The sequence below is a fragment of the Urocitellus parryii genome, chromosome 11, assembly GCF_045843805.1.
Source record: "Urocitellus parryii isolate mUroPar1 chromosome 11, mUroPar1.hap1, whole genome shotgun sequence".
In the NCBI taxonomy this organism is placed as follows: domain Eukaryota; kingdom Metazoa; phylum Chordata; class Mammalia; order Rodentia; family Sciuridae; genus Urocitellus; species Urocitellus parryii.
Genome location: NC_135541.1, coordinates 96716018 through 96741110, shown reverse-complemented (window position 1 = coordinate 96741110; position 25093 = coordinate 96716018). Strand labels below are relative to the sequence as shown.

General features: G+C 48.3%; 1 pseudogene; it reads right to left on the bottom strand.

Moving 5' to 3' along the window:
* LOC113177242 (constitutive coactivator of PPAR-gamma-like protein 1) overlaps positions 1-17014 on the bottom strand; it is a 99089-nt pseudogene extending 82075 nt beyond the window's left edge.
* Positions 17015-25093: the final 8079 nt, after the last annotated feature.

Below are 25093 nucleotides of genomic sequence, written 5' to 3'. Positions count from 1 at the left end.
TTATTTCACATTTATCTGGTGCTGAGAACCGAACCCAGTGCCTCACACACTCTAGACGAGTGCACTACCAATTAAGCCACATCCCCAGCCCCAGAAAAATTTTTAAAAAGGTCACTAACTCAGCAGCTGAGAAATCCAAGGGAGTTCCTAAAAGAAGCTAGTATATTTTCTCCCAAGTGCCTTAAAAGCTTAGAAGTTAGAAATATGAAATGCATAGATGAATCATGCATTTACAAGACTTAAAACTTTTATATGAAAGTACATAAAGCAGTCTAATCTCCAAGGAACCTACCTCTCTACTCCTTGCCATTAAAGGACTATTCATTCTCCCTCTATGAGACATCAGACTTTGGTCTCAAAGAAACGGAAAGGAACAAGCTCCGACTTAACAGAGTCAGGTATGGTATAGGACCAAAATGAGGCATCTCACCAAGAAATAAATAAATAAAAGGGTTTTGAGGGTGAAACCTAGAACCTACTGTCCACACAGGATCCAATAATACCTATTATCTGAACTCCTTCTCCCAAGGAAAGGAATTAGAAAATATTTTTTCTGGAAAAGTGAATAAATCCAAAGAGTGGGCACTTAAACATGACTGACATCGAGGGCTCTCCCCGCAGAAAAGGCAGTTAACCTGAATCACACTGTCCAAGAGTGAAGGCTTGAACATCCTTTAGGGAAGACTCCATGGCAATCCACCAAAACTACAACTAGAGAACTTGTGTAACATTCTTAGTGTCATGCTTTTAAAATACTGTTCACTTACTGAACCCCTTAGACACTTGAGAAAAGGTTCCATCCAATAAGAGAGACAAAAACAAAGATGACAAAACACCCACAACAGAAAATGCAGACACAGAAGAAAACTTCAAAAGAGCTCTGATACCCTTAAAGAAACAATAACTAACATGAATGAGTGCTTTCTGTGTACCAGGGACTTTTCTAAGTGACATACTGGTATTATTGCTCTTAATTTTCATACAGCTCTTAAAAAAGTCTATTGTTATCTTCATTGCTGAAATTAGAGATAATATCACATACCCAAAGCAAAAGGATGTTAAGAAATGCTTAAAGATCAAAACACGAAAATTGAAATGATGACAATCAAAACAGGAGAAAAAAAGAAATCAAGATAAAATGAAGGATTCTCCTGAAAAATAGAATAAAAGGCAAATAAAATGGAAAACAGATGGAAAATATTACAATAAATAAATAAGCCTAATATCCAATTATAATCATTCCAGAAGGGGAGACCAGGGAAAATCAAAGAGGGGAATATCAAAGAAATAATGTTTAAAAGAATTCGTAGAACTAAAGGACAGCCAGGATGGCAATTATCAAGAATACAAGTAATAACAAATATCGGCAGGGACGTGGGGAGAAAGGTATACTAATATATTGCTGGTGGCACTGCAAATTGGTGCATGGAGATTTCTCAGAAAACTTGGAATAGAACCACCATTTGACCCAGTAATCCCACTCCTCGGCATCTACCCAAAGAACTTAAAATCATCATGCTATAGTGATGTGGACACAACAATGGTTACAGCAGCTCAATTCACAATAGCTATTCTCTGGAACTGACCTACGTGCCTTTAACAGATGAATGGATAAAGAAATTGTGGTATAAATAGACAATTATTCAAACCATAAAGAAGTATAAAATTATGGCATTTGTTGGTATGGGATGGAACTGAAGACTATCATGCTAAGTGCAATGAGCCAATCCCTAAAAACCAAAGGCTCTATGGGTGCTAACACACAATAGGTGGTGGGGGAAACAGCAGAAGTTCATTGGATTAGGCAAAGGGGAATGAAAGGAAGAGAGGGGAAGAGAATAAAATGAATTGGACATACTCTATACAACCATAAGAATGGAAAGTTATATTTCATATATGTATAATAAGTCAAAATACATTTTACTGTCCTATATAGCTAAAAAGAAAATAAATTTTAAAAAACAACTGAAAGAAAAAAAAATATACCACTATATAACACAATAAGTGAAAATTTTTAAATATATATTATCATGAAACGTTAGATCACAGATAAAAAGCTTCTAAAAGAGGAAATATAAGACAAATATAAAGTCAAGAATCAAAATAATATTGAAACTGCCAAAAAAATCAAGCAATGTATTCAGATTATATTCAACCTGAAATTCCATCAACTAATCATTTTCATATAGATTTCCAAATCTTATGTCCCAAATATCTTTTCTTAAGAGACTAACAATATTACTAAAATAAAGGAATGGGGCTGGTTCAGGGGCAGAGCACTTGCCTTGCACACGGGAGTCTGTGGCTTCTATCCTCAGCATCACAGAAAACATAAATAAACAAAATAAAGATATTGTGTCCATGTATAACTAAAAAAAATTTTTTTTAAATTAAGAGATAATGCAAAACAGAAAACATGGGATGCAGGAAATAGGAATTCTAAGAACAGAGAATTGCCAGTGGAAGTTCTAAGACAATGGCTGGGCAGATATATATATATATATATATATATATATATATATATATATATATATATATATATATATATATATGAGTTTATCTATATAAAGTCATATATCTATGAGTTTATGTATATGAGGTTTCTATATATGAGATCCCAGGAGGAGATTAGCCCAGAGCCCAGAGCTTGGGAGGCGCTGATCCAGGACTGGCATCTGAGTGTGCTGGGCCCTGAGTGCCACAGCCCTGGGCACCAGAAGACAGACTCAGGCTTCTGGGCTAAATTGGATGGTGCCAGGCTGCTGCAGGGCAGGGCCAAGTGGGGAAGCGGGGTGCAGCCTGCCAGGAGGGAGAGCAGTGTGTGTGCCTGTGTCTTCCTCTCTCTCTCTCTCTCTCTCTCTCTCTCTCTCTCTCTCTCTCTCTCTCTCTCTCGGCTGCTCTGCTTCCTCAGCAAGCCTCCCCCTCCCCCTTCACTGGGTTTTCTTTCTTCTTCTCCTTATTCCTCATTGTCATCTTCTTTTTTAAATGAGACTTGATTAGCATCCAGTTCCTCCTCCTGCTCCCTCCCTGCCCCTGCCCTCCCTCTTCCCCCTACCTTTCCCCCTCCCTTCCCTGCCTCCCAGCCCTATGCCTCCCTATCCCTCCCCCCTCCTCTCCCTCCCCCCTCCCCCCTCCTCTCCCTCCTCCCCGAGGTACAGGCCAAGTGATCTGACCAATGCACTTGAGAACAAAGCACCAGGCTAATTGGGGGCTTGCTCAGGAAGCCAGAGCTGGGCTGAGATACTGGGTCTGCAATAGCCCAGGAGGAGGATGCTTCCTCAGCCTGGGGCCGGGCGGGTGCAGTCTCAGGCCATTGCTTGTCCAGGGTGGTGAGGGCCAGGCTCTGGTGAGGGCCAGGCTTCGACACCCAAGTCAGTCCTCTTCTGGCCTTCGCTGGAGCCTCTCACCTTCGGGGAGGCTTTGAATCCCCAGGGAGGACAATCTGAGGGTCAGCCCGGATCACACACTCCACTCCAGGAACCCCACAGGTTAAGGGCAAGACTGAGGCCAGAATCCCAGAAGTCAGGCTCCCTGGCTTTCCTTCTCCCAGCTTGGCCATGCTGGGTCCAGTCGGAGTGGGTGGGAGGAATGGATGGTGGAGATACAGAACAGGGCCTGGGATCCCTAGAGGGTCAGGCAGAGCCCTCCAGGGTGACCAGAGAAGGGGCAGCTGGGACTGTTCTGGCATGTGGAGCAACACAGAACATGGGCACAATGCCCATCAGAGGAATGGGTCAGGTGTCACTTGGATATCCTCTGCCTTGGCTTCCAGGAGCTTATCCAGAGCTCAACTCCAGACTTAGGGGCAAGGGGAACAGGCAGGAGGAGGGCCTAGGATGGGCAGAAATCCCCCTCCACAGGCCAGTCCTCCCAGCCTGCCTCCCCGCCCCCGCTGAGAAGCCCTCGCCCTGATGCCAATCATGGCCTGGGGCCTGGCTGTGAGGATATCCGTGAACCTTTACTCCTTGACCCAGTTGTCAAGTTGACTGTCCTTTCGAGACCCAGGTGTGAGCATGTGTCCACTTGGCTTCTCTTGTCCACCCAATCTGTTGCCTGCTTCTCTAGAGCCAGGCTCAGAAGCTCTTAGTTTGATAAGGGTGTCCAAGAAACTGAGAGAAACCATGTCTGTGTGGTGACATTGGAGTCCAAGAAGTCATGGGAGCTGATAAGATGTCAGGGCTTGGCATCAGGGAAGGCCTTGCAGAGGAGGTGATACTTGAACTAGGCTTGAACGATCAGTAGGGTGTAGGTGACAGAGGATAGAAACGTGTTCCCTTCAAGCCTTTGGAAAGCTGGAATGTGTTTTGATGTTCTAGTGATTCTTTACAACTTTGGGATCCTGGGGCCAGAAGGAGGCACTTGAACACAGACCCCGATTCTCTACCACATCGGGCAGTGACAGGACCTAAGACAGGACCATCAGCCGTTTCGCACCTCACTTTCCTATCCCTTTATCAATCCTGGGCCCTGACCACCTGATGTGACCTCAAGTTCCACACTGCACAGACTCCCAGGTCTTTCTTCCTTGATTTTCTTTTTTGTTTTTGTTTGTACTAGAGATTAAACCCAGGCGCACTTAAACCTTGAGCCACACCCCGGGGCCCTTTTCATATTTTATTGAGAGACAGAGTTTCACTGAGTTGCTTAGGGCCTTGCTAAATGCTGAGGTTGGATTTGAACTCACAATCCTCCTGCCTCAGCCTCCGGAGCTGCTAGTACCATAGGCGTGCATCACCGTGCCTGGCCCCAGGTCTTCCTTTGGTCTTCATTGTGAACCTTATCTCTGCCCATTGCTCCAATCTGTTCCCAACCCTGGACCGCACTCTCTAAGTACAGGAATTCCAGAGATGGAAGGCCCTTCTCATCTTCATATTTGCTTCAAATTCAGCTTGAAGATCACCTTCCTTTGGTGACTTTTCACCTCCTGAGCTGTTCCTGGACTTACTATAACCTTCTTGGATTTTTTTTTTGTTGTTGTTGTTGTTGTTGTAGTGACTCCAAGTGGAATCCAGTTTCGGTTTTCTGAGGATGCCTCCCTAGGCTCAGCCAGAGCCGCTGTGGAGAGCGGTACAGGTTGCAAACTGCACAAGGTTCCTGGCCAAGGGCGAGTGGGGGCCAGAATCCCACCTGCCTTCTGCTTACCAACCCTGGACATGCTGGTCCAGATGGCCTCTGCCTACAGAGGGTGCCCTTTTCTAATGAGCACAAAGGTGCTGAATGGGTGGGTGGGGTCCTGGATCCTCTTCCCACTCCCATCCCAACCACGAGGCCCCAGAGGAGGAAGGGGACTGGAGATGATGAGCTCTGCAAGCCTGTCCCAGCTGAGAGCCTGGGTTTGGGAGCTGCAACACACATCTGGTGAGCGCAGCCAGCTCGCGAAAGAGGCTATTCTGGGTGTGTAGAGGGACTGTGTGTGAGGATCAGTGAGAGGAAATGAAAATTGGGGATGGCCCTCAGGGGATTTGACTACAGATGATGTCAGAGAGGAGGTGGCCTCCTGGAGAGCAAGGGATTCGGAGGGCTGCAGAATGGCATCGTTGGAGGGGGGCAGGAGGTGTGGGAAGGAGGGCCTCTGTCCACTGTCCCTCACAGACCACATTTAGGCCCCACTCAGACGACCTGGCTCTTTGCCACTAGCCGCCTCCTAGCTCTCCTGGCACCTGGGGAACTGGGGAGGTGCATTCTGTGGAGGGTCTCAGGCTGGGAAGGCTGGGAGGAGGGGGACCTCAGGATGGCTCTCACCTCCTGGCAGCACACTTCACAGCTTGCACAGGGCTGGCTTCTCCCCGCAGGGTCTCTGAGTTGCTTTGTACAATGGGTCCTATCATTCCTGATTTTCGGATGAGGAAACTGAGGCTCAGGGAGCTAGTAAGTCACCTCTTTCAGATTGCTCAGCTACAGAACCCCTATTTGAACTCCAAACCCCTAGTTTTTTTTTTCTGTTCCACCTCTCTTTGGCCATGAACATTAGCTGAGGGCCAAGGGTTACCTATGAATGATTTCAAAAACTCCAAACAGTGGCCAGCTGGTGTTGCATGCCAGTAGTTTGGAAGGCTGAGGCAGAAGGATCATGAGTTCAAAGCCAGCCTCAGCAACTTAGCAGGATACTAAGCCACTCAGAGAGACCCTGTCTCTAAATGAAATACAAAATATGGCTGGGGATGTGGCTCAGGGGTCAAGTGCCCCTGAGTTCAATCCCTATGACTGCTCCCCCCCAAAAAAAACAAACTCCAAACATTCTTGTTTGGAATGGTTGGATCCATCTTCCAGATGAGGAAAAGAGAGGCTCCACACAATAAGTAAGTGGCAGAGCTCCAAGAATTGCCAGGGATAGCCTTGGAGGTGTGTAGTGGAGGGGAGATATTAAGAAAAAGAAAATGTGTGTGTGTGTTCATGTGTGTGCATGTGTGTGTGTATGTGTGTGTTTATGCACATGCGCATGCAAGTGCTCATGGACAAGGACCTGGGCTGCATCATGGAGTGCCCCTGCCAGCTGGGGAGAGGGATAGAGAAATGAAGGCCCAGTTGGAGGTGGCTTCTGGATGGCTGGGAGGGGGTGGCTAGTGTGTGGCTCTGTGGTGTGGCTAGAAGGGGGTGCTGTGGAGAAGGGCAGGCTCCATTGAACGAGATTGTTTTGCCCTGAGTTAGAAAATAGCTCCTTCTTTTTTTTCAGGGAGGCCGGGCTTTCTCTCCCAGGCACTGCCACAGCCTGCCCCCACTTTGGGGGCTCTGCCTGTCCCCAGGTCCCCAGCTGGAGTCCCCAGCCCTGCTCCCTAATTCCAGTGGGGCAGGCAGCATGCCCACATGCCCAGTTGCCTCTCTGGCACACAAAGGTGATGCATCTCAGCCACCCTCCCCGGCCCTGCCCCCAGATGTGCGGCCTTCCCAGCAGCCAGAGGCCAGCTCCCCCCACCCGTATTGGTGGGCAGCTGCAGCCCCTCATTTCCTGTGGAAGAGAGAACTAATGAAGGACAGTCTCTGAGCTGCAGTGTCCCCCCAATTCTTTCTTGCCACAGCCCCCCATCAAACTGAGCAGAGAGATATAAAGGGAACAAGAGGGAGTGGAGAGAGTTTCCTTCTGAGGATGAGTGGGCTGAGGCTGGGGCCCAGGCAGAGGTGGCAGGCCCCTGGGCACAGCTGCTTGGGCCTGTGCTTCCTCTTCAGGAAGGGACAGCAGTGATATGGGGGAGAAAAGGATGATAAGGCCAGGGTTAAAGAACGCCAGGTGTGCCAAGGTGGTGGGCTTGATGTGGGCACCAGAGGTTGGGGGGTCCTGAAGGTATCCTTTGTGGCTTCCCTTCCCTGATTCCCAGCTTGAGCCCAGCCGGAGAGCAGGAGCCCTGGCCTCCAAACTGAGCTTCCCCACTGACCTGCTGGGTGACCTTGCTCTTTTATTCTTCTCTCTGGGCCTCATTCTCCTCAGCTGTGAAATGGGCTCCAAGCTCTCTGCCTTCCAAATCATCTTCACATGGATGACTTAGGGCCAGGATGTGCTGTTGGCTGTGCTCCGTGGAGTACATGGGAGGCCCCCATGTTCCTCACCCGTTGGGCCTGGCAGAGTCTTGGGGAGAAGTCAGGGCTTTCCGGGCTGTGACAGGTGCTCTGCATTGGGCAGCAAGTGGGAATTCTCTCTTTCTGCTGAGGAAAAGCAGGTGGGGAAATCTGAGGCTATAAAGCTGTCTTCTAACTCCTTATGGGGCTTCTCATATAATGTTGTCATTTATTGAACACAATAATTATTTATCGAGTATCTTCTATGTGTCAGGCATTTTTGAAGATACTAAAAACCAAGCAGTGAGGAAAATGCAAGAATTCTTGCTTTCACAGGACTGAGATAATAGGGGACAGAGAAATAGGAAGCAGGTGATGTTCCTTAATAAGCCAGTTCATCTGGGTGTGGGGTGCATACTTGTAACCCCAATGACTCAGGAGGCTGAAGCAAAAGGATCACAAAGTGGAGGCTAACTTGCCTCAGCAAGTTAGTAAGGTCCTAAGTAATTTAGTGAGACCTTGTCTCAATAAATAAATAAATAAATAAATAAATAAATAAATAAATAAATGGGCTGGTGATGTGGCTCAGTGGTGAAGGATCCCTGGGTTCAGAGAAGGGTTGATGGCAGGAAGCAAGGCCAGGCATCTCTGGGTCATGCCAGGTTCTCTCCTCCTGGGCATTGCTCTCAGAGGGGAGCCCCTCTGCCCTTCCAACACAAAAGCTCCTGTTCCCACACTAGGCCAGCCAATCCCTGCATCTGGGTCCTGGAAGGAAAGATGGCCACTTTCAGAACTGGGAACACGTTCCTCCCCTGCCCACGGTGCTCTACCTGTTTGGAAGAGAGGTGCTGCCCTGGGAGGTGACTCTGAGCGGGCCCTCATGTCAGTCCCATGCTCTTTACCCACTTTCCTGGTCACAGAGGGACTGAGCTGCTAGGGGCCCTGATGCCTGGGAGACATGGTGGGAAGACTGTGAATGAGAGGCTCAGATGAGCCAACTCTAACTCCTCCTGCCATTCACTCCCAAGCACACAGGGGGTAGGAGATGGATCACTGTTCACATTGGTTGTCAGGAAAATGGGAATGCCATGATGTAGGAGAGACGACTTTGCAAATGGCAACTCTTCCAGACATTAGTGTCTATTAGAGTCTGTCCTTGCATTTTCCCAGGTTCTTCCTTGAAGTGGGACTGGAGTAATTCTCTGGAGACTGAGTCCTTACTTTATGCAGCACCCCCCGGGCTCCTTGGCCCAGAGCACCTGGGTTCCCAATGCAGATGGAGTTCAGACAGTCCAAAGCAGTGGGGGTTTGCTCTGCAGATTTGACCCCTTCTTTGGATCTGCCATTTGCCTGGTTGTATGTCCTGGGCCACAAGTCCTTTGGCTTCCTGAAGCTCAGGGAATATAGAGCCATTATTTGTCCTCCCTCAAGGTTTAATTGGGACAATTATTCCCAGGGCCATATTCAGGAAGTATCTGGCATAGCAGGAAGGGGACTTCCCAAGAAGAGTCAGGCCTGGTGCTACCAGCCAACCATCCGTTCTGTCGTGGCTCAGCATGGCCCCCCAGACCTGGGTCAAAATCCCTGAAAGTGTCACTGGAGCATGTCCCAGATATGCCTGCTCACTCCAGGGAGAGGCGAGGTGAGGGTCATTCTCAGCTCTCACAGGGAGCACGAAGATCAAGCGAGGGCAACTTGGAGAGGAGGCCAGATCCAGAGCTCAAGAGAGAAGAAGCCCCAGCCACTGAGAGACAGAAAAAGGTCAAGAAATGGGGGGTGGATGTGGGGAGAAAAAAATGGCATGAGGTGTACAGACAAGCAGAGACTGGGGGAGTTGGCAGACTGAGCGAGGGATCAAGGCAAGAGAAGGATCTGGAAGAATGTCATATACTGATGTATGCGGGACAGAGTGATGGAGTGATGGGAACTCCTTCGAGTCATTTGTACCATGGGGATTGAGCATGAGTGTGAATGTTCCCATAAACCAAAGGCTGAGCTCGGCACAGCTGTGCTCACCTGTAACCCCAGTGACTTGGGCAGTTGAGGCAGGAGGATCAAGAGTTCGAGTCCAGCTTCCACCTGGTGAAAAATAAGAAAATAAAAGGGCAGGGGATGTAGCTTACTGGCAAAGTGTCCCTGGGTTCCATTTCTTAGAAAAGACAAAACAAAACAAAAAGACAACAGAGTTAGAAAGCCATGATGATTATTCCTTTGGCCTGCCCTTTGGTGCAGGCCAGGAGCATGGGTTCTGGGAAGCAGGCTGGGCTGCGCAGGGCGGGGCCAGGTGGTGTGAGGAGTTAGATGTGGCATGTTGAACACTCCAAAATGTCTGACTCTCTGGTCAAGAGAAGCCCATGGTACATGGGGTTGCATCCCACCACTGCAGTGAAAGACGGAGAGGGTGCTGGAAGGGAAACTGAGTGGAATGTGGAGGAGGGTGGAGCTTGGCACAGGTGGGTGACTCTGCAGGTTCAATTGCAGAGGTCCTTACCCCTCTGCATGCAGGCTTTTTTGCAGGGAATGGGGCAATGGAGATTGAACCCATGGGTGCTTTACCACCAGACTGCATCCTTAATTCTTTTTTTTTTTTTTTTTGAGACAGTAAGTTGGTAAGGGTTGCACTAAAATGCTGAGGCTGGCCTCAAACTTTTGATCCTCCTGCCTCAGCCTCCCGAGTGCCTGATTACAAGCTTGAGTAAGAGTGCCTGGTTCTTCTTGCAAGCTTTTTCAAGGTTGTTGGAAAGGGATTGGGATCTGCTGCCAGTTAAACTGCTGCACCTCTGTAAAAGCTGAGGCTTCTTCTAGGCTTAGGGCTTAGCTTCTGTGGGGCACAGTTACACCCCCTGATTGACCACTTGTCCTAGCCATACTGACGTCAGTCACCAGGATCAGGGATGATGGTTAGAGTTGGTGGTGATTGGCCAGAGTGGGCCAGGGGGGAGAAGCCGACAGCTAAACCCCAGCCCTGTTGTCCTGCTGCCAAGGAGGCCTGGAGGATACCCCAGCAGCTGTCCCTGAGTGCTCCTGACCCAAGACAGAGGATCCAACACTCCTACTTTCCAGGTTCATGAACGGAGGCCACGGAGAGATCCCAGCCCCACTCTCATCCTTGTCTTCATTTGGCAGGAGAAGGTCGTCTGGTTGTCTCGCCAGCAAGGGAAACACGACACAGGATTCTTCTTTCAGCAGTTTATTCAGGACCCTTGAAGCATGATAAGAAAACAGAACAAGAGAGCGAGTGGTCGGTCTGCCCTAGCTTAAGTACCCAGCCCCGCCAATGAACTAGCACCACGTGGAAAAGTCTAATAGGTACAGCGCAGCGGAAGCAGGCCAGAGCCCAGCCCCACAGCCTTACAAGGAGTTGTTTACTTCTAACAACTCTAACCACTAATGAAGCGGAAGCAGAGACCAGCGCCATATTCAGGGTGCGGTCGCTGGCTCCCAACATGGTTGGCCTGGGGACCCACTAAGAGCATGCCTGTCCCCCAGAGGCTTTGTTTCTAGAAGGGTGCCAGCTCCTTCCCCCTGGGTTCTCCATCTCCCTTGAGGATCCAAAAGAAAAGTTGGTTCTGCAGCCAAGACGAAGACATGTGATAGTGCAGTGCCCAGCACAGAGGTGTGAACACTGCGTCTCAGGGCCCGGGGTGACATGTGCACAGTCACACAGCCAGTAAGAGCTACAGCTGGGACAGAACCTCTGCTTGTGTCTCTCCAAATCTACCAAGTTTCTTGGTTGGTTGCTTTCTTTGGTTTCTTCATTTTTTTTTTTGAGGGACAGAGGAAATGATAAAAGTAATGCACACTTTCTATAGAGATTAGAAAACCACACACAAGAAAATAGAACCTAGAGTCCTACTAACCAGGAAAAGCCATTTGTTTCTTTTTATTAGTCTGGGTACTCAAGAGTGCACTACCATTGAGCCACATCCCCAGACCTTTTCATGTGGAGACAGGTCTGTGCCAAGTTGCCCATATTGGCCTTGGATTTGTGCTCCTCCTGCCTCTGGAGTTGTGGTAATAACAGGCATGTGGCAATGCCCCCAGCTTACTTTTTTTTTTTTTTTTTTGGTACTGGGAATGGAACCCAGGGGCACTTGACCACTGAGCCCCATCCCCAGCCCTATTTTGTATTTTATTTAGAGACAGGGTCTCACTTAATTGCTTAGGGCCTGGCTGTTGCTGAGGCTGGCTTTGAACTTGTGATCCTCCTGCCTCAGCCTCTAGAGCGGCTGGGACAACAGGCATGTGTCACTGCTCCTGGCTAAAATCTTCCATCTTGGAGGACTGAAACTCTCTACCTATTGCACAGCAGCTCTGCATTATCCCTCTCTGCCAGTCCCTGCAGCCATCCTGTTCTCTGATTCTATGAATTTGACTATTTCACGTTCCTCATGTGAGTGGGATCCTCCAGGTTTTGTACTGAGTGTGGCTTGTGACACTATGGCCTCAAGGTTCACCTATTTTGGAGCATGTGACAGGATTTCCATCTATTTTAAAGTTGAATAATATAGTGTTGCATTGGGAATGTGTGTATTTGAGAGAGAGAGAGAGAGAGAGAGAGAGAGAGAGAGAGAGAGAGAGAGAGAGAGAGAGAGAGAGAGTCTGTTTCCACATCTAGGGTGTCAATATGTTTGGAGAAATCTCCAGAAGAAGGCTTGCTGGATCACCTGGTCATTGTATTTTTGTTTATGGCACCTCCATGCTGTTTCTAGGTGACTGCATCCTTGGATGTTCCCAGCCACAGCTCACCAGCCCTCCCTTTTCTCCCTGCCCTCCCCAGCGCTGGCCATCTTTTGCTCATTTTGAAGGTGGCCCTCGGAACAGAGGCAGGGAATTATCTGATGGTGGTTTTCAATTATATTTCCCTTCCCACAGTCCTGCAGGCCATTCGTTTCTCTTCTTTTGGACACCCCCTTTTATACCCTGGTGTTCCCATATGCCATCCACCACAAACATTTCTCCACATATTTTTTGCTCTGTGGCTGGGCGCAGTGGTGCATGCTGGTAATCCCTACAGCAGCTCGGGAGGCTGAGGCAGGAGGACTGCAAGTTTGAGACCAGCCTCAGCACCTTAGAGAGACTCTTTGTCTAAACAAAATATTTTGAAAACGTGGAGCTGTGTATGGCTTAGTGCTTAAGCACCCCTGGGTATCAAAAAACAAAACAAAACAAACAACAATACTGGTTCTATAGAACCCTTTCCAGGAAATAGAAGAGGAAAGAATATTTCCCGATTAATTTTTTGAAACTAAAATCCTGATTCTAAGATCAGACATACACAGAACAAAAAATTGAAAACTAAAGAGCAAAAATGCTGCCGGACACAGTGGTGCACACTTGTAATCCCAGCGGCTCAGGAGGCTGAGGCAGGAGGATTGCAGGTTTGAAGCCAGCCTCAGCAACATAGTGAGGCTATAAGCAACCTAGTGAGACCCTGTCTCTAAATAAGATTTTAAAAGGACTGGGGATGTGGCTCAGTGGCTGAGTGCTCCTGGGTTTGATTCCCAGTACAAAAAAAAACAAAACAAAACAAAACAAAAAACACATTTTTTTTCTCTTTGCCCCTTCCTTCACCCTGAACTTGGAGAGCCTAGAAGCCCTGTGATGTCTCTTGTCAGTTCTGGCACAGGGGCAGTGGTGTCAGGCTGCCAGGGTAGAGGTGGGAATCAATCCAAGGCCGTCTCTGGAGCACTCAAGCTGGGAGGATCAACTTTGGTGGCAGACAATCTTAGGTTCAAGTCCAGATTTTGCCACTTGCAGGCTGCCTGGCTTTGGGCCAGTCCGTTTGCCTGCAACCCCTGGTTTCCCCATCTATAAGATAGAGACAATGGTGCCCTCCAGTTTCTGATCCTTGTGTGTGGCCTTGCTTTAGCTAGTGCATGCCACAGCCTAACCCACAGGGAGGCCCCGTGGAAGTCAGCTATTCTCACTGTGGGAATGGCTCGGCCTGGCCAGGACCACCTGTCTCTCACCTCCTTTTCTTCACTCTTGCTGTTGTGATGGATGCGGTCTTTGGGGCCTGGTGTTCTCGAGATCTCCATGAACAGAGGCAGGAGGGGGACAGGTGCTGTGGACCCGGTGTTTCTGCCTGTCTCCCCAATCCATATGTTGAAACCTTCACCTCCAATATCATGAGGACATTGTCACCCTCCCAAGAAGAGACCCCACACTAAGGAGCTTGCTTCCTCTCTAACATCGGCCATGTGAGGATACGATAAGAAGGCCATCTCCAGACCAGGAGGCAGGTGCTCAGCACACTGGGGCTGTCAGCACCATGGTCCTGGAGTCCCCAGCTTCCAGAACTGAAAGGTATCAGTCCATTGATGGGAGAGAGCCATGGGCAAAGATGGAGGTGTGAGGCATGCAGGACACGCCAGTCCTCCTTCTCCTTGTGGGTCAGCCTTGCTCCAGCAGCCCATGTCCCTGGGGTAGAGGCTCATCTAGGCTGTCATCCAGCTGGGATGTGGTGGGGCCTCTGGCCAGAGAAGGGCTAGGCTGAGCTCCACTGCTCTAGAGAGCCATGCTGTGGGTCTGTGTTCCATCCGTCAACACCCCGGGGAATGCAAGCATTGGATTTTAGCACCTGTTGGGAGAGTTACAGGAAAGGAGGAGGCAAGGACCCCTGATGCTGGGATCCAGCAGAACTGAGTTGGCCTCACCTCATTTTAGAACCAGTTGCTAAATTTAGCTTTATAATGATAGAGGCAACATCTCGTAAGGGATTACTGCCAGCTCTGCTCCCATGTTATAGATGACAAAACTGAGCTCAGAGATGGCAAAACACTTCCTTAAGGTCACACAGCTAGTCAGTGACCACAAAGCTGCAGACAACCGTCACAGTACTTCCAGGCAACAGGGTTATCATCTTTGAGCTCACCTCTCTGAAGATCTTTCTGTTGTAACTGTGCCAAGGTCAGTCTTTGAAACTGGCCCTCCTCTGGCTTGTAAGAAGAACTTAACATGGGAGAGTGCTTGGAATATGTTGAATCTAATTCTTCCCATTGTACAGTTAGAGACACTGAGGCCAGAAGAGGAGAAAGGATCAGTGTATATTGACCATAACTTCCATACCACCAGGGAGGATGCAAAGCTGAGAACTGGTCTAGCTTCTCTGGAGATTACAGGTAGAACTAAAAAGTACATGGGATATAGGTCAGAAAAGAGGATGAACTTCCCTGAAAGGCTCTATGATCATACAACCTTAGCATTTCCATGCAGAAAGGAACCAGAGGAAGATTCAAAGCCATAGGTTTGAAAACAAGTTGCAGTCACTGCATAACTTGAACCCTATGCAGGGATCCCCACTGCAGCATCATTATCAAATAGCCTGTCCTGCACAGACACTTAGAGCTATGGCTCTGAGTCCATGTCCCACAAGGAAGCATTGATTAGCCTCCTTGGGTATCCTTTCTAAGCACACTATGTCCTTTAGTTGATCCCCTTTGGTCTCCCTTCTGCTGACCTGCCAGCTCTCTGAGAAAAACTCTTCCACTTTCTTTAGTGTCTCCCTTTAGTCCCTGCATCTCCGCATCCATTGCAAGAGTCTGCATGGACCACGGGTGGCTGGCCAGCAGGCAGGGGAAGGGAGGGTGCAGGCAGAGCCATGCAAGGGCTTTGACAGCTGTGGCCATCTGGAGATGCTGGCCTGGCTCCCCCTGCAGTCTGGTACTGTGCCTGGGGAACTGCTCTTTGGGGAAACTGCTCTTTGTCTTTAGGCCATAAGGTACACTAAGGCGGGACATGTCAGTCCACACAGCCACCACCTCTGGGGCCAGTGGACTCCTGTAGTCCCCACAGGTGGTTCTGGGAATTGTGACATGAACAGTGCAAGCAGGAAGCTTTTCATTTTTCATCAAGTTCCTTCCATGGCTTTCCCTCCCTGCCCCCTCTGGGCATTGAACCTAGGACCTCTGAGCACGTGGGGCAAGTGTTCTACCGCTGAGCCACATCTCTCGTCCTAGGTGACCATTTTACATCACTCCTTCTTGAGGGCCCCTTTCTCTGGGTAATATTCCAGGCAGAGAAGGAGACTAAATTGGACAAACTGAGCACCTAGTATGTGCCAGGTGTTAGGTCAGGTGCTTCTCTTTTATGTTTCTCTTTCATCCTCAAACACATGAGGCAGGTGTGATGGTCCCCTTTTACAGATGAATGATCCAAAGCCTACAGGGGTTGGAGACTCTTGTCTATGGGCACCTGGAGCACACAGCTGTCCCCAAGCCTTCCCCCCTCCACCGCCCCCACTAAGCGTGGAGACCCAGCAAGCTGCACGGGGGAAAGGGGAGTAGGAGGAACAGGCTGGGAAGATGCAGACAGCTGCCCCCAGCCCCGAAACTGCCAGCTCGGCCTCCTGCCCAGAGGGGGTGGCTCGGGAAGGACCTTCAGGGAATAGAGAGAAATTTATTAGCAGATGTTCGAGTCCTCAAGTGATTAAAGATTGACACTCTGGGCTCCATCAGCAGGTGGTTCATGTTTATTATCCGACTTGGCCCAAAGGCCCCCCAGCCTCACCTCTCTATACTTCTTTCCCCTCCTCCTGAGGTGCTCGGGTCCAAACTGCATCTGCCTCCTCCCAGGCCTCTCTTTAATCCACACAGCCTAGGCCCGTTCCCAGGACAGGCACACTGGGGATGGAAGGGGTGGGGAAGGACGGGTGGCAGGGTGCCGGGATTACCTCCTCAACAGCAGGCTCATTCGCTAACCTGAGATTTGTTCATATCAGGGACCAAAGAGGACTGCATTTTCATTCTGGGATAGGCCAGAAGAAAAGAGAGTGGGGTACTACAGCAGGAAAGATAAAGGATGGATAATAAGAGGAACTTCCAGTTGTCATTGAGCTTTGATTCCTGGACTGGGGTACACGTCCTGCTTGGATGTGGGAAAAGGGCTGGAATGGAAATCACACAGGCTATGCCTGTAGCCAATGGGAACTTCCCCATAGAAGATGCCACTTAAAAGTGTCATTAAGCTGTCAGGACTCTTAACTTGGAGAACAAGGTACCTAGCCGTGTCTTCCTCGCTTCCCCCTGCCTTGGGATGGAGACATGTGGCTCATGCGACTTCCCCCTCCCATCAGTTTCTTCTCTGTCTACCAGCCCAGCCCCCTACCCACCATGGGGCCTTGAGCCAACAAGTCCGCATTGATTCAGGGGCTTCTCTGGAGCTGAGCCTGGCTCCATCTGCCTTGGTTGAATTCTACCCATTGAGTGGTTTTGGGGGAAGAAAAAAAAAAGAAGTGACCATGGGCTTGCACGTCAAATCAGCAACTTCGACCTTGGGCTGGGAACATTCCTGTGTTCCATTCTCTCCAGACTAGCAGATTGGAAATTAGGTAGATTGCTACTCCCATCATCTTGGGAGCAAACAGAGAAATGTCACCCCAGGCACTCCTCGCCTAGCTCTTATGTTACTTCCCCATCCATGGGGCTTCCAGCTCTTCTGTCCAGGAGACTGCAGAGTGTACTTGGCTGGCTGCCTCGGTGGGGAGTCCCACATTCTGGAAGTCCTTCTTGATGTCTGACATGAAGCCTTCTTGCTGCAACTAGCTCATTTTTTTCTCCTCATTCTGTCCACAGAACTGTCAGAGGGAGTCTTCTTGTTTAAGATCACACTATGAATGGAACTGAAAAGACTGGGAAGCATAGGGTGGACTAGGAAGCCTAAAAAAACTCAAGAGTCAGAATGAGGCTGTTGATCAATGGTAAAGCACTTGCCTAGCATGGGTGATGCAGTGAGTTTTATCTTCAGGACCACATAACAATAAATAAAATAAAAGGATCATGTCCATCTACAACTAAAAATAAAAGTTTAAAAAAATGAAGAGCAGAGTCTGCTACAGTGGTAGCCTCTTCTTAGCTTAGTGACTTTGAACAATGCTACGCCTACAATCCTGTCATTGGCTCCCGGTTCAGCATGCTGTCACTCAACAGTCTCTCCTGCTACAATTTGTCCTGCCTATTAGTCAATTATTCAGCCAAGGGCTGTGTGCTCCTCCCAACGCTTGGCACTACTGGGGGTAGGGTCAACACTGTCTAGGAGGGGACCCACGCAGCCAGGCTGTACCCTTCAGGGGCTCCCAGCCTCGCGGTCCTTGCTGGCCTCACCTCTTCCTCCAGCCAGGCTGGGGGTGGGGGCGAGAGGTGCTTCCAGTGCAGCTGAATTGGGTCATTAAAATCACTCCTCTACCCTGGAGAGATGACCTCCCAGGTCAGTTCCAGTCCTATGATTCCGTGATTCCAGCTGGGGGGATCCAATTAACCCTTGTTGTTCTCAGCTGGGCGGCGTGGGCTGTAGAGTGGGAAGGGGTGGGGTGGACGAGGCCTGAGGAAGGCCCCTCTCAGCACACACCAGCACACACTGGCCCCTTTCTCCCATCCCTCCACTTCTGCAACAGGCCCTGCCAGGGTGCTGGCCTGGGAATTCAAGTGCCAGAGGAAGGAAGGACAGGACAATCAGTGGTTGTGGGTCCAGGCTAGCTTTGGCCATGTGTGGGCTGGACCAGGCCTTTGGATCAGGCCCAGGCAGAGGGTGTCCCCAAAGCTTTGAAGAACAGAGACAGGAGGAGGTGGGGGCTTTGGAAGTAAAAGAGAGAGCAAGACCCCTGGCCAGTAAAAGGGCCATCCAAGGGCCTGGCATCTTGGACCATGTGTCACCACCCATGGATTCCACCTGGTGGAACATTCGGCCAGATCTCCAAGGGCATGACATTGGACAAGGTTTAGATTCTGCTCAGGATGGTGGTGGAGCTATCCATGTGCCAATGGTCAGAGCTGAGGTGTGCCCCAGAGACGACCATAAACAGGCACCTTACGGGCCACACTCAGAACCTTCTGAGTGTCTCCTTTGGCTCCCATCATGCCTACAGCAAGAACAAATGATTGGCCATCGTTGAAAATTCAGGAGTTTTCTACATAAAAATCCAAATTTATGACTTCGGGAAAAAAAAAAAAAAAAAAAAAAAAAAAAACTCTTGACAATCTAGTAATCCTGGGCTCACACTCACAAGGCCATAGACAGCTGGAGCTGAGTGGCAGCTGTCCCCTGAGCCAGGGCACATACTCTCGGCTTCTCCATGGCCTTCACCTGCCTGAGTTTGCTCTTCCTGGGAAGAATGGGGACAACAAGGCCCACAGAGAAAGGAGGGCCCTCACTGGAGATTCCCCCAGGGTGAGGCCCATCATTCCCCCTTCACCTTCCTCCCCAGAGCTTGGCCAGAGGCTACAAGGCCCCTCTGCCACCACCATCCCCCTCTGCTCTGGAGGACCGGCAGCTTCCATGGCCAGGCTTGGTCTGGCTGCCTTCCTGCATGGCCCCCTCAGCCGTCCGGGCCCCAGTCCAGGCCTGGGACCCCTTGGGGTGGGAGCAGAGACGCTTCGGGGCCTGCACAACCCTGCCTCATCTCCCACAGCTCGGAACAAGAATATCATCAAGTTCAGGGAGTGCCACCACCAGGCCTGGGGCACCCTGACCACAGAGATGGGGCTTCCTTCTGCAAACAGCCCTGAATGGCCCAGCTGGGCTGGCCCTGTGTCTGTGAGCCCAAGGGGCACTGCTGCCACCCATCCTGGCCACCCAGGCCTCTCTTGCTGCCTCTGACTTCCTTGGCCCCTTCTTTCCTGTGGCCACCCCAGTTATGTTTCTCTCTCTCTCTCTCTTCCCTCTGCTGCTCCTCCTTCTCTCTCTCAGTCAGGATTGCTTTCTGCCTTTTTCTGTCTTGATTTGGTCGTCCTCTCTGGCATGGGTCCTAGCTCTTCTTCAGGGTCCTGCCTGCTGGCTGGGTCTGTCCACTGCAGTGCCATCTTGCTGACCCACAGGGGGGCCTGCCTGGCAGCGTCGGTCTCTTACTCTCCATCGCTGAGCTGCACTGTGTCTCTCCAGCTCTGCTGTCCCTTGGTCTCCTGCACTGTGGGCCTCTGAGTCACCCATCTCTCCCTCACTCCAGCTCTCTGGCCCTCTCTCAGTCTGTGTCCCTGAGGCCCCCACAAGGAGGGCTTCTGGGAGGTTGCTGCACTGGATCAACCTGGCCCCAGCAGCAGGAGCTTTCCTCTAGGGCTGAGGAGGGGCACTGTGAACCAGCAGCCAGGGGCCCCAAGGAGAGGGCAGTGTCCTTTCCATGCCTGTGTCCCTTGCCCCAGCCAGCTCAGGGTATGTCCCCAGCTGAAGAAAAGGAACAGCCTCCAAGGGGCTGCTCTCTACCATTGCCTCCTCACCACTGATGCCCCCCAGAACAGACACAGTGTACACACTCCGCCAGCACCTCCATCCAGCACCAACGGGATGGAATTCAGGGGTGTGCTGCTCCTGGCCTGGCCTGCCTAGGCCTCGATGGCAGGGGCTCTGGGGACAGGAAACCACCCAGGTGCCCCTGAAGCAGACCATGGGCTACAAAGAACTCATGGCAGCTGACCCTCCTCTCCCAGATGACACCTGCTCTTCACCACTCTTCTAGATTGAAAGGCTCTGCTCCTGAGGAGGAAAAGTGTGTGGACTTCCCTCTCACCTATCTCTGAGGCCTGATCCTACTGTGGGTCAGCAGGTGCCTGAGCCACACTGAAATCCTTCCTGCTGAGGTTCAGGTAAACAGTGTGTGTGTGTGTGTGTGTGTGTGTGTGTGTGTGTGTGTGTGTGTGTGTGTGAGATGGGGGTGAGTCCATGTGCCTAGACAGAGTGGAAAAGCTGTGGACAGTGTGTGGCTGTGCGGCAGGGACGCAGGGAACTCCGAGGAGAGATGATGGGTCCTGTGCACAGGTACTGAAGGGACAAGGCCTAGAATGGCAGGAACACCTGTGGACACAGATGCAGAGAGGGGAAGAGGATGGAGAAGAAGATGCCCAGTGACATAAGGCCAGGAAGTTTCGTGAAGATGAATCAGGTAGATTTGTGGGGGGAGTCTTCTACACACCAAAACACTGTAGAAGTCATGTGGGGTGGGAGAGAGTCTTGAGAGACACATAGAGGAGCCTACTGTTTGCATGACCAGTGTGTCCCAATTTACCTGAGACTGTCCAGATTGGAGAACTGAAGCTCTCATTTCCCAAGAAACCCCTCAGGCCCCAGTGACCTAGGATGAGTGAGTCGCCCAACTACCTGCCCACCCTGCCCACCAGGCAGTGCACCCTAAGGACAGCTCATTTCCACCTCCACACAGCCCTGGGCCACGGCTCACAGTAGGCAGGCTCCGTTTGACAGAAGAGACCATGTGAAGAACTGGCTTTGACGTCATGTGGAGAGTGGCCGGTGTGAAGTCAAGGTCTGTTGTCTGTCTGCCTTGGACTTTTTATCCCAGTCTCCTAGACCTTCAGGGACAAATTTAGGAACCTCCCTCCTCCCCACACATCCCAACCTCAGCAGTTTCCCAGTCCTGACATGAGGCCCTGTCATCTGGACCCACTGCCCACATTCCCCTGGGCTGCGGCTGGGAATGGGGGTGGACTAGGAGAAGGGGGACCTGGGTCCCCTTCAGCCCAAGGCCCACCAGGGCTTCACTAGGGACTGCCACCTGTTGAATTTTTGGGCTTCTCTCCCAGCTGGGGCCAGGACCAGCTGCTGGGGAGGGGGTGAGGGTGGGAGGCGGAAACTGAGGGGGGTGTCTCCAGGGTCTGGCTGGTCCCTGGGCTCCAGGTGGTGGGTCTGGGCAGGGCTGGCCCAACCTCTGAGAGCAGGCTGGGGGCTGGCCCCTGGAGTCCCACGCTGTTGGTCAGTGCCTCTTGTGTGCTGGAATGTGAGGAAGTGGCCACAGAGCAGACAAACAGAGCCTGGGAGGACAGGAAGCCATCACAGAGCACCTGGCTTAGGCTGCTGAGGAGCCTGGAGGGGCAGGATGTGGCCAGGGCAAGGCCAGCTGAGCACGGGGAGTAGGCTCTAAACTGTGGAGATTCTGGGGAGGCCATAGCAGGTGTCCCCTGTCTGGGGATGAATCCTTTCCTCTTAGAAGCAACTCCAAGTAAGGGACGACCTTGGTGAACTTGGGATACTGGTTTCCTGTCAGGCGGCCGTGGTCCTAGGTCTAGCCATTGGCTTCATGAGCTTTGGGGATCATCTATTCTGCCCTCTGAGTCTTAGTATGGCCAACTATACAATGAGGTGATTGGAATAAACAATCCTGAACAGTTCTTCCAGAGTTCATAGTCCATAATACCATAACGTTGCTGAGAGCTAAGGATTTTTTTTGGCTAGGGAAGACTTCTTGAGTGTTACTTGAATGTATTCTCTGGCTTGATTACCAGAATCAAGAGAAGGAATTATTTATCTATTTATTTACTTATTTATTTATTGGCAGTGGGGGCTTAATACAGGGATGCTCCACCACTGAGCTAAATCCCATCCCTTTATTTATTTATTTATTTATTTATTTATTTTATTTTATTTTTTTTTTGAGATAGAGTCTCACTGTATACGGCCTTGATAAATGGATGAGACTGGCCTCAAACTTGTGATCCTCCTGTCTCAGCCTGCTGAGATGCTGGGATTATAGGCATGTGACTCTACCTGCCTATAGGTTTAGGACACAGGCTCTCTCCTTAGAGAATAATGTTATCTTAAAAAATACTATATATTAGGCCATGCCCAGTGGTGCATACCTGTAATCCCAGCTACTCAGAAGACTGAGGCAGAAGGATCCCAAGTTCAAGACTGGCCTGGGCAAGGCAGTGAGACTGTGGTGGTGCAGTGCTTGTCTAGCAAGGCCCTTTGTTCCATCCACAGAATGGGAAAAAAAAAAAAACAAAAAAAACAATAGCTACACAGTCATTATTTACATGGGCTAGAAGTTTCACTGAAGTGGTCTCATTGGGGAATTTTCTCCCAAATCCTGTAAAATGGGTATAATTATTATTTCTATTCTAGAGACAGAGAAACTGTCACTAATGGGTGTTGAATGATTTGCCTAGGTCTGTGGTTGAGGAAGCGGAAACCACAATTGTACCTACCTCAACCAGACTCCAAAGGCAGCACTGTGAATCATGACTCTAAATGGCTTCTCTGGCTGATGAGGAACCAGTAAGCATCCACATTCACTCTGGTGGACTTTCCCACTCAATAGCTTTGTTCAGCTTTACAATAGGCCTATGCAGCTGCCAAGATGATCCCCACTTTCCAGATATGGACACTGAGGAGCAGCAAGTGAAAAGCCCAGCTGCTCTCTCCCTGTGTCTCCTGTGCATCGGGGTACTGCTATATTCCCTCCACCCCACCGTGCCCGCATGGCTCAAACAGAAAGCCAGCAGCACTCCTAAAGTACCTAGGAAGTGTTTTGTCTTGTCATTGATGTCATTTCCAAAATTATGAGACAAAAACATCTGTAACTATGAACCCCATAATTATTAGCAACCCTAGATGTATTAGGGCCAAGATACCAATGGTAAAGTTCTTGGTCTAGATCTTGTGCTCGAAAAGGAATGTGAAGCTTCAGAAGAATATTATGGTTTTAGCTGAAATCTCAAAATAAACTTTAGAGCAAAATGTTTCTTTTACTAATAAAATCATATAGTTTGTTGATCTTTTTCATCTTTTTTCATATTCCATATTAATAGTATATATCTTAGGAGAAAATGAAGCAGAAGCCTTTGTTTCAAATAGTGTCATCTTCATCAATCTTAGCCTATCCTATTACCAGGGATATATGTGGATTCACCCAAAACACATTTTTCTCACTTCAGTTATGAAGTCCCTATAATATCCTCCAGGTGCCATTCCAATATTATTACCAAATTATGTCTGGATTATGTAATGGTAGTTGTGCTCCCACTGTACATAGGCTTTCTTATAGATTCAGAATTACCATATATTATCAAAATAGTTCTTGATATAATCTCATCTTGAGGTTTTCTGTGGTAGTGTGTTACTTTGATTTAATCTTTCTCTTCTTGATTAAGCAGTAGGAACATATTGAAAACTTTACAATTTTCAGTGAATTGAAATGGAAGGATTGCACAAAAGTAAAGAATTGCAACCTTCTCAAAAATGCATCTTAATGTAGTAGGTGTGCACATAGGTGTATTTTTTAGTGCTGTCTTTTGACATTTATTACCAGAACTAATGCCTTTAATATATTACCTAATATGACACTGAAAATTATGCCCTCTAATGATTTTTTAATTTGTATTTATAATCTTTTATTGAGTTAAAATGTTACCTTGATACTAAATCTGATCATCGTGTATGACATATAAGGAGTAACATTACATATATTCTAGATCTATTGGGTATAAAAGAATAAAAAGTATCAAATATGGATGGGTTTCTGAAATAAAAGTCCTCAGTAGAAATGCTGGCCATTATGTTTTAATTATGCAGTTCCTCATATATGTGATTTAATTGATTTAAATCTTTTCTTTTAATAATGGCTACATATGTTTTTGCTTCAAATTGTTTTCATAATGTTAAAATATTCTAGCAATATGTGTAGAAAGCTCTTTGGCAGTATTTTAGGCCTGTCTTTGAATCCCCAATGTAGCTATCCACCTTGCATATATGTTATTATTATGACCAGAAAAAATATCTTAAGTGACCAAAGTCCAGCTATTGAATATCAGTAGAAATATATTATTATTATTGTCTTCTCCTCAATCATCTGGAATAAAGGTGGTAATTAAAGTCACAGTTCAGATAGACTCAAAGTCATTTCATTGTAACGTTATTAATTAAAGAACAAGAATTTGGCCCAAGCCTAAAAGATGATCTTCCATAAAATCCCAATATTCATCTGCTTGAAGAAAGCAATGTATTTCTTCAGAAAAAAAACACATATAATTGATACAGAAAATTTGATGTTAATCTGATAGAATATTTTCTATACAAGGCATGTTGTGTTTTAAGTCAAGTGTCTGAAATAGTAGGTATGTACTTTAAATTGTTTCAAGCCACATATTAAAAAATACCAGGCATCTGGGCTAAGATTGTGGCTCAGTGGTTTAGTGTTTACCTAGCACATGTGAGAAACTGTGTTCAGTCCTCAACACCATATAAAAAATAAAATAATACAATAAAGTGTAAACAAGTTTTGAAAAAAAAATAGCAGTCATCATAAAACCATGTGGATGAGGCTAAATCTTTTCATGACTCTTTAGACCTTTTATGTATAAAAGACAGGACAGTAAGAAAAACCAAAATAGTAAAACATTTATAAACATAGGATACCATTTTAAAATGTGGGGTGATGTAGATATTTGGTTAAAACATCAAAGAGTTGATTTCTGTTTATTTTAATTTTTAACTGGAATCTACTATTTGTACTTGGATATGAGACCCATTATTGTAACTCAACATGTGTATATAGTGTGTAATTATCAGATCAGGGTAATTTTCATCTAATTAATATTATTATTCTTTGTTTGAAACCTGCAAATTTCTGGCTATTTTGATTTGTTTAAGAAGTTATTATAGAACGTAATCACCTTATTGTGCTATAAAACCTAAGAGTTACTTTATGGTCTTAACTGATTTTGGCACTCCTTACACACAATCAATCTCTTTCTCATTCTTATCATAAATTGGGAAGCATTTCTGTTTCAGTTTCTGTGTAATCAACTTTTTAGCTTCAACACATAAATGCCACATGCAGTATTTGTGGGAAAATAAATGTCATTACTAGGCAAAAAAATAT